The following is a 12,755-nucleotide window of genomic DNA, read 5'->3' as shown; positions in this document are numbered from 1 at the left end:
ATTTTAGGACACGCCTACATTAAACACGACACTTTATCGTACTACCCGAATAAATATTATGCATTTCCTCTCTGTTTGTTTCACACTTAATATCTATCTATCTATCTATCTATCTATCTATCTATCTATCTATCTATTTCAGTGCATTGTTATATGAAAAGGCATACTCCCACTGGGTTAAATACAACTTTATATTTATCAACTTTGAGAAAGATTAATGTGATTTGATAATGTAAATCAGTAGCAAACAGCCTAATATACTCAGATGTAAAATTGTTAATATATAATAGATGTGGCCTCTCCTAAAATTTGCCAACAGGAAAATCCCAGTTTACTAGTTAAATACTCATTGATTTATTTGCTCACTGAGAGGATGACTGAGTAAAAGAACCATGTTTGAGAATATAATGAGATTGATTCTGTGTTCTGAGAATAAATTTTAAAACTCAGCATTAAAAATGGCAATTTAAGGGAAGAATAAGTTATTAAAATGCACATATATGCAAACAAACAAAAAACAAACGAAACAACAACCACAGCCCAAGTTGAATGGAGCTGAAAATGTGCCAAACTGTTTAAAATCAATTTGGCAGCCAAAAATTAGTTTATTCTCTACTTCATGACCAAAATGGCCTCCTCCTCCTCCTCCTCCTCCTCCTCCTCCTTCTTCTTCTTCTTCTTCTTGTGTTTCTTTGCAATTTTGGACAGTGATATAATGGAATTTTATTCTCCAGTCAATTACTAGAAAGGACATGTGCACTGGACTATTCCAAAGAATGTTGTCATGATCTTCTTGTTCTTTGCTGAAATGCTAAATCATAAGCAAAATAGTTTTGATACAATCATGACACAACTTTGACCCAAATATTTCCATAACAAGTATCCATAAGCAATCTGAACGCTAAGTAAGGACTTCTAAACCTTAAGCAAATTTGTCTTTCTAGAAAGTTCTAGGAAGCAATTTCCCCTTAACCGGGTAGCAACAGATTGCTGAATGTTAGTGTGTGATATCAGATTTTCATGATGCTCAATTTTCATAAAACCCATCTTCTGAATGGATTGAATTCTAAGTGAATGCCAATAGGATCATGTCTCTTATTGAATCAGACCCTTTTTTCATCTTGCTTAGTATTATCTACACTAACTGGCAGTGGCTCTTCAGAAGCTCTCTCCTTTCAGACAGGGGTCATTCTCAGCCCTGTCTTGAGATGACAGGGATTGCAGCTCAGACCTTTTGCATACAAGGCATTGTGCTCTTCTAGTAACCTATGGCCCCATCCCCATGACTCTGTTTCAGATATCCAGTTTTCATATTTTTAAAAGGGTTTTCTCAGTTAAATGGCCTGTACTCTGTTTGCTTCCTATAATTTTTGTAATGTTTCAGATTATCAACATTGCTGATAAAAACGCGTTCTTTTGAAAATGCTCTCTTAAAGTGCATGCTCTTGAGAGATATGCATTGTGGGTATTTTTTGTTATCCTTCCTTTCCAGGCATGTTCTCAACTTATTGTTATCTGTGTTATTATCTCTTCATAGTTAGCAGTGACCTTTATAAATAATGTCATGGCATCTTATCTCAGCTAATAAGGCAATTCTATAGTTACATCACAGCCTTGTGCTAAAAAATGTCATGAGGCCAATAGGAATCAAGGACCAGTGGGAAATTTCCAATGAACACAGAGAAACATTTTAAGAGAATGTTAAATGAAGCCCACAGAGCTTCATTTTCACATTATGCAAACATAAGCACAAAAATAGTTGAGGTGTTTTGGAGAAAATCCTCTTTATCTAGAATCTGAAGATAAGTTCAAGATTTCTCTCAATGAGAAAAAGAAGTATAGATTCTCAGAGGGCTTCTCCACTGCTGCAGTTTTCTCCACATCCCCACACCCTACAGTTGGGTTTTAAGAAGTACATACGCTTTGAAAAATAATCTTATAACAGAAGTGGGAGGAGCCTCCCTATGTTTCCCTAGCTATGGACTGTCTACCCTGCTGCCATCATTGGCTCTGCCTCCAGTCCAGATGCCCTGTGAGTCAAAAAAGTTTTAGCAAATCCTACTGATGTGCCAATCCAGTTTTCTTTCATTCTAATATATGTATGTTTTCCTCAGCAACCCAAGTTATTCAGACAATATGACTGTCTGGTTCTAAAAGTAATTTCTGTAACCAAATATCAAGTAAAGAAACAAACAGCTCATTTCCCTTTCATAGTTGCATAATCTGTTTGTCACCCTCCTGTCATTCTGTCAGGCAGCCAGATCCTTTACTGAACATACTTGTACATGTTTGCCACAACATTTATTGTTAATGCTTCTTGCCTTTATAAATAGGCATCTGCTTCAGTGCTTAGGATATTCTGAAAAGCTAAAAGAAAGACATATTTTTCTCAGAATAAAATAATTAGGCAATTCTCACGAGCAGCCTTCCTTCTTTATTTTATTTTATTTATTTATTTATTTAATACATTTTCATTTATTTAATATAGGGTATTTAATGTAGGTGAGGGCAGCCTGGCCTGGCGTAGGCTGCTTGCGTGGAGCACCAGGATCGGGAGGGATCCCAGTGTTTCCACCCTGCCTTACCCAACTTTTGACCCCGGCATTTAGCCAGGGGTAAAGTCATAAGTGCACCCTTACCCCAGGCTCCAGGGTCGTGTGTGTGCTCAAGCTGCATGCAGCCCAAGTGCACCCAGAGCCTGGAGGCAAGAGCACCCAGCTCTGGGGAAATCCCTCAAGGCACTGCACATTGAGGGATGCCAGACAGCTATCTCCTCTGGATCCCTGCTCTGATGCTCGAGTGGCCGAATCATTCAGAGTGCTTTGCTCGTGTGCAGGGAGGCAGGTAGGAGCCTGCTTCCCCACCAGCGCTCTCCCCACCTGCACTTTTGGTCGTGTGCACAACCTCAAAGTATCGCTAATCAGTTCTATGATAATGAAGGTCCAGACTACTTCTTCTCAAAGCACAAGGCAGAGCATGTGAAACCCTATAGTATTTTGGAAAGGATCATGCTGTGATTTTTTAACTACTCCGCAACTATATAAGTTTTCCAAAGGTCAGTTCTTTTATGGGAACAGCCTCCAGCAAATGGTCTTCAAGGATGGTCCAGGACTTCTTCCACAACTGCAACAGTGAAGGAATGAGTGCTCTGAAGTATGTATATATGTATGTATGTATTTTAACCAACTTTGCACATGGGAGACACTGGAGGGTTGAGATAAGTAAATAAACACTAGCCCAACTCATAATATCATGTCCAGATTTGCATAGCTTTTCTTGACTACATTTGACAAGGCACACATAGAGGTGAATCTCATGATGTGGGGGTGGGGTGGGCTTAGCCCGCTCTCTCCACAGATGAGGAGGAAAGCAGCCGGCACACATGGAGCCGGCGGGAGCTGTGGGGATCGGGGGGTGCGCGGGGCATCCTGGAGAGACCCCCAGGGCCGGGAGGCTTGTTTGAGCCTCCTGGTGGGGGTCTCCTCATGAGTTACCGTGGTGCAGAGCCATGCCACAGCAACACACGATTGAAAAGATGGTGTTAGTGGAGCGCTCGCTCTGCAAACCTCGTCTAAGGGGAGGGGGAATTAGGAGGGTTTGCTGCCAGGAGCTGCGCGGTTCCTGTGGCAGCAGACGATCGGGCAAAAGCGGGCTAGGCTCCCTTAGTCTGCTTTTGCCTGGTCGTGAGAATCCCCTCATAGAGTGATTGAGTCCAGCCAACTATAGACACTTTTGCCTTTCATGGATTCAACCACCCTACAGGGGTAGAGAATTGCTTGGTAAATAACAATTTATGCATCAGGGCACATTTATAAATACTCCCGCTAGGCCACAATGGATTCTGGAGGACTCAGTTCAGGTTCCTTTGGACTCTGCAGAGTCCCAAAAGCAAGCTGTGGTTGCTGCTGCCCCCCTCACTCTTCCTCCCTACTTCCACCCAGAAAGAGGCCTTTGCTCCAGAAAGAGGCCCGAGGACCTGTCTATCATGCACCAAACGCACCAAGGAAGGTCCAGTAATAACTAACTTCTGGTCTCTCTCTAAGCTCCCCTTTTGCTTCTCTTTCTGCTTTCCCTCCACTGATCTTTAGGCACTTTGCACTACAAGCCACGAAACAGGCTCTGATTTGAAACTTTAGCCAAATTACTGCAAGCCTTTCCCAAGGCTCCCATTGAGAACTTTAGATAAGTTATTAAACTGCCTTGCCTAACTAACCTTTGCCTTCTGTAATCCCCATTTTAACCTTTAATGAAGCTTTCAAACTGCACTTCAATTTCCTCATCCTTTCCAACTACATCAAACTTGCTTAATTTGATACTGAAGCCGAACTGCGCCCCAAACCAAGCTACTTTACCCACTTTAAGCCAAAAGCATAGCTGAGGTGTCTAGCCAGCACCTCAGGGCAGTTCTGGTAACAGTAGCAGCTGCCCCATTTTTTCATGGCAGTGGCAACATTTTACCCATACTGCACCTGTGATGATACAGTGCTAGGCTTGGAACAAAAATTTTATCTAAAGTGAAATTTGAAAGAGAATCGCAAGTCTTCTTCAAGAAGAAACTGATATTCAAAGAAGAAATTTTAGAGTTCCTCCCAAGGAGAAACTTTAGAGATTTATCTCAGTCAGTTTCTCCACATTGCTTGTGTTCCAGAGCAGAATGGATAATAAAGATGGAGCCCTCTAGGAAACTGCTGTGCATTGGAGCTGCTGCAGAAAGCTAAGAACTTAACTTCCTTCCTTTCTTTTAAAAAGTCTCCACAATCAAATGACAATGAATGGAGCTTCCCAAAGTGAATCCCCCTCATTTGTTGCAATGTTCCCCATGGAGATCAGGTTCTAAAAAAGAATGCACCCAGCCCCCACAAATATTCATAAAAAGACATCTGCTGCCTGAAGTTTGAAATGGTAGAAGTCACATTCCCACCTCAGGATTCTACCACCTCACTCATTCATGCCAATTTATGTAGAATGAGGTGGTATACTCATTATTTTATTGATGTCCTTCATTTTAAAAAGAACTCCGTGTAGTAAATTAGTGCAGAACTTTGCTTTGAAGAAATTTCAGTTCCAATCCTGGATAGCAGTGAGCAGAGATGGCAATAGAGGCAGTAGCCTTAATGAATTCAGGGGAAAATATCATGAGATAAGTTATAATGCTAGTAGTAACAACAAGTATAAGTTGTTCAGTCTATTTTTCCCATGCCCCAATTATATCTCTTCCTATATAGAACCATTTGATTTAGGCAGTATATCTGATGAACTATACCATCTCCAGTCTTCTTTCTTGGCTTGGAGCAAGAACAAAGAGCACGAGAAAAGCAACAAGCTAAGTGTTTATCACCTGAGTAATGAAATAATTACATAAGATGTTATTACCTTTATTTATTTAACTGATTGGCAGGAATGTTTCTAGCAGATGTTTTCCTTTGATAATCTGCACTCAATTTGCAGAAACCAACAAATAAAATGTTGGCATTGAAGATGAAACAACCATTATCAACACAAATCTCTCTCCCTTTCATCCTTCACAAGCCCCATAGAACATATTTAAAATTTAAATTTTTGCCTTGATAATAAGCAGAGAATAGGTTTTATCCAATAATGCTTATTTAAATATATTAATACCTAAAGAGACAAAGGTTTCTCACAGCTCATGAATACCTATTAAGCCAAATCATATTGAAGATAAACATTTGCAAAGTGGGAAGATGTTTTACAAGCATGTTAAAATGTATTTTCACTGGTTTTCAAGAGAAAATGAATTCCATTTAAAAGGAATCAATAACAGTGGAATAGGAACTTACAAAAATGCTTAGACAGAGCTGAGATGTGTATTTAAACTCATGGCCAATTTGCAGCTCAGACCTTAGGTGGCTTACCTTGTTGAGTCAGTCTTGACCCCACTGAAATGCCCTCTCCTCCTAATCAATAATAATAGAACCAAGTATTATCAACTGCAGCACACTTAAAATATGCCCTGGAATACATCTGCAGAAAAGAAAAATTAGGTTAGTTAAAATTTCATATCTATGAAAGGTCTAATGGAAATCGATTGTGTTGTCCCTTGAGTATCTGTGTCGTGACAACTTGGCTTTGGGATTCCAGCAAATTACAATGGCCCATGCTACCCTTTCAAAATTTACAATTCTGCAATGTGAACAAGATTGACCAAAAGGTTTATCGAATATTACAAAAGGTAAGGAAAAATCTGGGTCTATGTATGGAAAGGACATGAAGGGCACTTTTTCCTGGGATCAAGTAGATGCAAATATGTAGGTGCTTTGCAATGCAGTTTGAAAGGACTATGCGGTATCCTATGCTCAGTCTAGTAGTTGTTTATTCTTATAAATGAACTTCAGGAAGATTTCTCCTTGGTCTGATAGATTCCAGCTGTCCTCCAGCTTCATATATGAACTTGGGCACTCCGCTCATTCATGCCTTTAGTATCCAGATCCAGTCTCTGGTTTCTTTGTGGAAGGTAGATTGTTGCTTCATGTGGTGGCTGCCATCTTGACTGGGTAACTTTCAGAGCCAAAAAAGTATGCATTTCATTAGCTTTTAATAAAGACCAGTGACATGACAACAAATTTATCTCTATATTAGAGTTTTGGAAAAGAGCATGGAATATCCTAACTTGGAAATGGAAGGAAGAAGCTTACACGTGGAAAAGGAAAACAAATGGCTTGAGGCTTATATACCTCAGTGACTTCCTTCTCTGCTTAGTACTATGTCAACAATTCAGATAAATGCAGAATGTCATCTATCATTTGTATGCCAAGTTCAAATAGCAAATGCATGTACAGAGGCATTCCTCGTGGCTATCATACAATGGACAGTCTCTCTTCCTTTAGAGGTCCATCAAAGCCTGAACTTAGAAGCTTTCCTGAAGAGTTATACTGTCTCTGTGGATTTGCATTCAAGGACCAGGATTGATCTGGTATGAAGTAGGGGTGTACACGAATGGCTCAAAGCGAGTCGGTCCATCGCAAACCAGGCTGGTTTGAATGGTTCTATTGTGGACCGGACCAGCCTTCCAAAAAGGGGCTCGGTCCATGATCGAGCCAAAATGAACCTGGTTTGATGGTTCAAGCTGGGCTCAATAAAATAAATGAGGAACGAAAGGCATCTTTAAATTAAATGAAGTCCTTACCGGTGGTGGCAGAACCGAAGCTGCCCAGAGCAGTACTCATCCCCAGCAACTCACCTGGCCACCACACATGTGCCAGGCATGCTGTGCCAGGTGAGTGCCAGAGCCATGCCATTGCCACACACAGTGCTGCTGGGGGGAGCGCTGCTGCTCCAAGCAGCTTTGGTACCACCATATTTCCACCGGTAAGGACTTTAAAGATGCTTCTTATTCCTCATTTACTTTTAAAGATGCCTCTTATTGTGTCGCTCTCACTCTCACCCCTCATCACCCTAAATCAAGCTGGGCTCGAACCCTTGAACCAGTTTGAACTGATTCAGTCAAACCAACTGACTGGCCCAGTCATTTTGACTAACTGGTTGGCAGACTCGTGGTTTAGTCCGAATTAGGTTCAAATTCGGACTGAACCACTAGTGTGAACCACTCCCCTAGTGTGAATTTAGGGCATATACTTTAGGGCATATCCTCTCAGTATATGTTCAGCATAGAAACTGAATAAAGGAGAAAATATACAGCCTTGTCTTACTCCTTTGCCGATTTGGAACCAGTCTGTTCCATCTGGACTGTGGCTTCCTGTCCTGTGAGTGTATAGGTTCCTCATGAGAACAATGAAGTGTTCTGGGATGCCCATTTTCCTAAGGATATTACACAACATGACATGGTCAACACAATCAAAGGCTTTTTTGTAGTCAATAAAGCACATATTGACTTCTTTCTGGTATTCTTTGGCTTTCTCAATTATCCAGCGTGCATCAGCAATGATGTTTCTTGTTCCTTGGCCTTTTTCTGAAACCAGCTTGAACATCCGGTATTTCCCTTTCCACGTAGGGCTCTAATCTACGTTGGATGATCCTGAGCATTATTTTGCTAGCATGTGAAATTAAGGATATTGTGCGATGGTTTGCGCAGTCTGTTAAGTCTCCTTTCTTTGGTATGGTTATGTAGACTGACCTCTTCCAATCTGTTGTCCACTGTGTCATTCTCAAAATTTGCTGGCATAGTTTGGTTAGAGCCTTAACCAATTATTCTTCGGTTGCCTGCCATATTTCTGTAGCTATTCCATCAATTCCTGTAGCCTTCCGACTTGGTAATGACCGGAGTACTGATCTAACTTCATCTTCCTGTATTAGAGGTTCTTGTAAGTAGTGAATATCTTCTAGAGTATCATGGATGTTGACATCCCTGCTGTACGGATTTTAGTATACTCCTTCCATCTCTGTTTGATCTTCTCTGAATCAGTTACTTTCTGTCCTGTGGCATCCCTTACATACCAATTTGTGGATGGAACCTCCCTCTGAGTTCAGAGATCTTTTGGAAAACTTTCCTTGTTTTTCTGTGTCCATTTCTATCCTCCAGGTCCTTACAGATGTCATTGTAGTACTGCTCCTTGTCTCTTCTAACAGCTTTCTGAAATTCCCTATTGAGTTCCTTTGTGAGGTCTTTATCTTTCTTGACTTTGGCTTCTCTCCTCTTCTTGGAAATTTACACGTCTGTTCTGACATCCATTTTGCTTTCTTCTGTTTCTTGATCTTTGGCAGTCTCTTTTCACATTCGTCCCTAATAACTTCTTTGATTTCATTCCACAGTTCCTCTGGTTCCCTATCAATGAGGTTCAGAACTTGAAAGCGGTTCCTGATGTTCTCCTTGAAAATGGTGGGTACATTCTCAAAATCATTTCGTGGGAGCTGGATAGCTTTGTTTTTCCACTTTAGCTTGACTTGGAACTTGCACATGAGTTGTTGGTGGTCTGTTTGGCAATTGGCCTCCATCCACATTTTTGCTGTTATAACTATGCTCTCCCACCTCCTTGCACCAATTATGTAATCAATTTGATTTCTATGTACTCCATCTGGCAATGTCCATGTGTATAGGCACTGCTTTGGTTGTTTGAAGAGTGTGTTAGCAGTGGCTTGGCAGAAACTAATAAGTCATTTTCCTGCTTTGCTTCTGTTTCCTAGGCCATATAGGCCAACTGTGTTTTCCTTCTTACCTTTTCCAACTTTGGCATTCCAGTCCCCAAGCACGAGCAACACATCTTGCTTGCATGTTCTGTCAATTTCAGACTTGAGTATACAACTCTTCAACTTCCTCTTCTTCTGCATCAGTCATTGGGGCATAGACTTGAAGAACGGTCTTGTTAAAAGGTTGTCCACATAATCTAATTGATATTAGTCGGTCACTGACCGCATTGTATCCAAGTACTGTCATTGCTTTATCCTTCCTGACTATGAAAGCAACACCGTTCCTTCTCTGGTTGGCAGGTCCTGAGTAGTAAACGGTATGGTTTTCTGACTGAAAGTGTCCCATTCCAGTTCATTTTAATACACTGATGCCCAAGATGTCAGTCTGTAGTCGATCCATTTCATCTTTCACTGTGTTGAGCTTTCCCATATTCATGCTTCTTATGTTCCATGGTCCTGTGGTAGCAAGCATGAATTGCCCCCTTTGCTAAACAGGGTCTGCCCTGGTTTGCATTTGAATGGGATGCATATGTGAGCACTGTAAGATATTCCCCTCAGGGGATGGGGCCTCTCTGGGAAGAACATCTGCATGCTTGCATGCAGAAGGTTCCCAAGTTCCCTCCCTGGCATCTCCAAGATAGGGCTGAGAGAGACTCCTGCCTGCAACCTTGGAGAAGCCACTGCCAGTCTGTGTAGACAATACTGATAGATGGAGGTCTGACAATATAAGTCAGCTTCCTATGTCCCTCCCTTACCTCTGGTTTGGGGTGAAATCCTTATCTGAGCATAATGGAGGAGGGAACGGATCCTTGGTTGGGTGAGTGGAACTCACTACAAACTGAAGGTTCATTCACAGGTTTGGGGGCAAATCAGAACCGCGGATGGGTCCGGGAACTCCGGTTCCAATAATTCAGGCACCAAGGGGGCAAACTGGAGGTAAGTTTGCTTCCGCTTTGGTATGATGTCAGAAGGCAGCCAGTGACTGGTCCAAGGTCACTCGGGGAGCAGGATGTGAACCTGCATCTTCCCAATCCAAAGCAGACTGTGTAAACCATATAACCAATACTTAAATATACGTATCTAGTATTGTGTGCTACAATGAATATCGTTCTTGTTGCTCTTGCAGAACTGTTTATTTTGGGAATCGCAGTGGGTACTAATGCTCATTTCATCCATAGTCACAGTCTCCAGATATCCCATGATTCCAGAAAAATGGCATTATCTCCAAACACAGTTTTTCAAAATTAAAGGAGATTTGTATTGACATATCTTTATATATTTTTAAAAGCCTTCCCTGTTTGAGACACCCACCAGGCTTAGGAAGAAGAGTATTGACAACTGCAGCCGTTACCTAAAATCTATATACCTGCAAATAGTTTAGCCTTACTGGGGTTAACTACTGCTTTTGAAGGAGTGTTGTTGATTTTCCCCAAGAGTACAAGTAATAAACAGCTCTCCATCTATTCAGCTATACTTCAGAGCATTTATCGAAGGTTCTACATTCACTGCCATCATTTATTGTACATAAGATGTGGAAAGTGTTGCTCCCCTGATCTTTAGGGAAATATTTAACATTTTCTACTGAAACATGGGAGTTGAAAACAAATGTAAGGCTTAGTCAAAACCTGCCACATATTCCAACTTATGGTTTATCCCCAGAGTACTGTACGTCCACAAGTTAATGAGGTTTGGGTTAGTCATTGGTTAGTGATAAACAAAATTGGATTGCTCACATATAGGGGTTCTTTTCTTTTCTTTTCTTTTCTTTTTGATGCTTGTCTTTCTGTCTTTGCTTCAATTGCTAATCTTGAATGTTGCCTTTATATAAACAAACTAGCATGTTTACATGATCAAAGTGGCTCAATAAATGCATGGGTTAAAGTACCTAGTTTGAATTCATCACAGGGTAATATGATCATGTGACTGCTTTACACCTTGCCGGCTCATAATGTAGCTGACATTTACTACCCGCCCCCTCTCCATTTTGAGGCAGGGCACTTAAATAGTGGATGTCAGCCCAGCTCTACACTTCTGGCTAACATCCAAAGCATCCAGCTCGGGAGGCAATAGAGCTGCATCCTTGCACTGAGAGTCTGTTTTGAATCAAGCCTATGTCTTCTGGAGCAGCAGAGCACACACATGAGGGGTAAGGGAGGGATTTTTGCTGCTTTCCTCTGCCCTAGTAAATGCTCTTTGCCTCCCAGAAATTATGCAGCTCTCAGGGACATAGTTCTGGAAGGCAAAGACCATGTACAAAAACTCTAATTCTGCATCAAAATAACTGGCTCTCAGTTTCCAGTAGGGATATGGCCTGCAGAATAGTTTTGGTGGGGCTGGGAGCAGTACCTTTAAGCATGAGTAAAACAGGTCCTTACCTGCTCCTCCACTTTCCCGCCTCTTTTCTGGGTATGACACTGCACCACTCAGAAGTCCGCTTCACCTGCAGGGCGCGTGGTGGTGGGACGCACATGGCCAGAAGACATGCACGGCAGACATGTGTGTGGTCAGAACCACCACACTGGACACTTACATGGCCACCGCACAGGCATTGTGGCCATGTGTGTCCCACTGCCATGCACAGACTCCTGGGTGAAACCCTGCTGCCGTGTGCAGACTTCTGAGTGTGGTCAACAGCAACATGCTGACCACGTACTGGACCACTGTGCCCAGGCTGCTGGGTGAAACCCTGAGGCCATACATGGATTCCTGACCAACACAGCACCACACCTGGAAAAGCAGCAGGGTGGTGAAGGAGCAGGTAAGGACCTGCTTTACTCATGCTTAAAGGTACTGCTCCCTGCCCCACTGAAACATTCGTGCACATCTCTAGTTTCCAGGCAAAATCAATGTGTTGCTATTGAATAGGTGATATTTAATAGAGGTGTGCATGGAACCACACCTCAGTGGTCCGGCACTGCGGAGGGGGACTCTTCCCTGCCGCCCCTTCCCTTGTTCCTCGTCAAAAGGCTTCAAAAGGCTGACTGCGCATGCGCGCATCGCATGCTTCACATCCATGTGTCGTGTGCGTCACGTGCATGTGCCGTGTGTGTGCACATGCACAGTCAGGCTTTTGAAGCCTTTTGACGAGGAACGGGGGAAGGGGCGGCAGGGAGGTACCCTGCCGCCCCAAATGCTTTCAAAAACGGGAGCGCTGGAGGGGGGAAAGCGGCGGGAGAGGTAAGTACACCCTCCTCCACCCTTAAAGGTCCATCCCCCCCTCCCTGGCGTTGAACTGCCGAACCGGCCCCAGGTCCGGACTGGTCCAGAGTCTCTTAGAATGGGCTCTGGACTGGTCCGTGCACATCCCTAATATTTAATAAATCTTTGGTACTGCCTTCTCTTGTCTTAACCTAGCTGCTTATATAGATAACCTTCATAGGCCTTGTTCTATATAATGACGTGTGGTGGGTGTAAATCAGGGTCTTTTTAGAGCACCTAGATTATGGAACTCTCAAAGGAGGCTCACCTGCCTCTCTCAGTAATGAGAGTTCAGGATACAAGGTTGCTAACATGCAGAGACCATTTGGGATACCATATAGTCAGTTGTTTCATCATAAGCTTATTCATCTCTGTTATTTTATTGTTGCTGGTGCTGAGATTGTATTATTTTTAATGGTCTGTAAGCTTCCTTACAGATCCTGTTGGATGGA

General features: G+C 42.4%; 1 long non-coding RNA gene across 4 annotated transcripts in view; it reads right to left on the bottom strand.

Annotated features, from left to right (window-relative positions):
* Window positions 1-446: 446 nt before the first annotated feature.
* Window positions 447-12,755, bottom strand: part of LOC128342051 (uncharacterized) — a 33,355-nt gene continuing 21,046 nt past the window's right edge. For 3 of the 4 annotated variants that reach the window (XR_008314739.1, XR_008314741.1, XR_008314742.1), the window contains exons 5-7: window positions 10,839-10,923; window positions 5,877-5,985; window positions 447-811 (exon numbers count right to left, since the gene is read on the bottom strand). This is a non-coding gene — a long non-coding RNA (uncharacterized LOC128342051). Of the gene's footprint in view, window positions 2,368-5,876; window positions 5,986-10,838; window positions 10,924-12,755 lie in introns of all 4 variants that reach the window. The other variant, XR_008314740.1, reaches the window with a different exon arrangement.

The sequence above is a fragment of the Hemicordylus capensis genome, chromosome 2, assembly GCF_027244095.1.
Source record: "Hemicordylus capensis ecotype Gifberg chromosome 2, rHemCap1.1.pri, whole genome shotgun sequence".
Classification (NCBI taxonomy): Eukaryota; Metazoa; Chordata; class Lepidosauria; order Squamata; family Cordylidae; genus Hemicordylus; species Hemicordylus capensis.
Note: the sequence above shows the minus strand (reverse complement) of the source record. Positions and strands in the feature narration are given on the sequence as shown.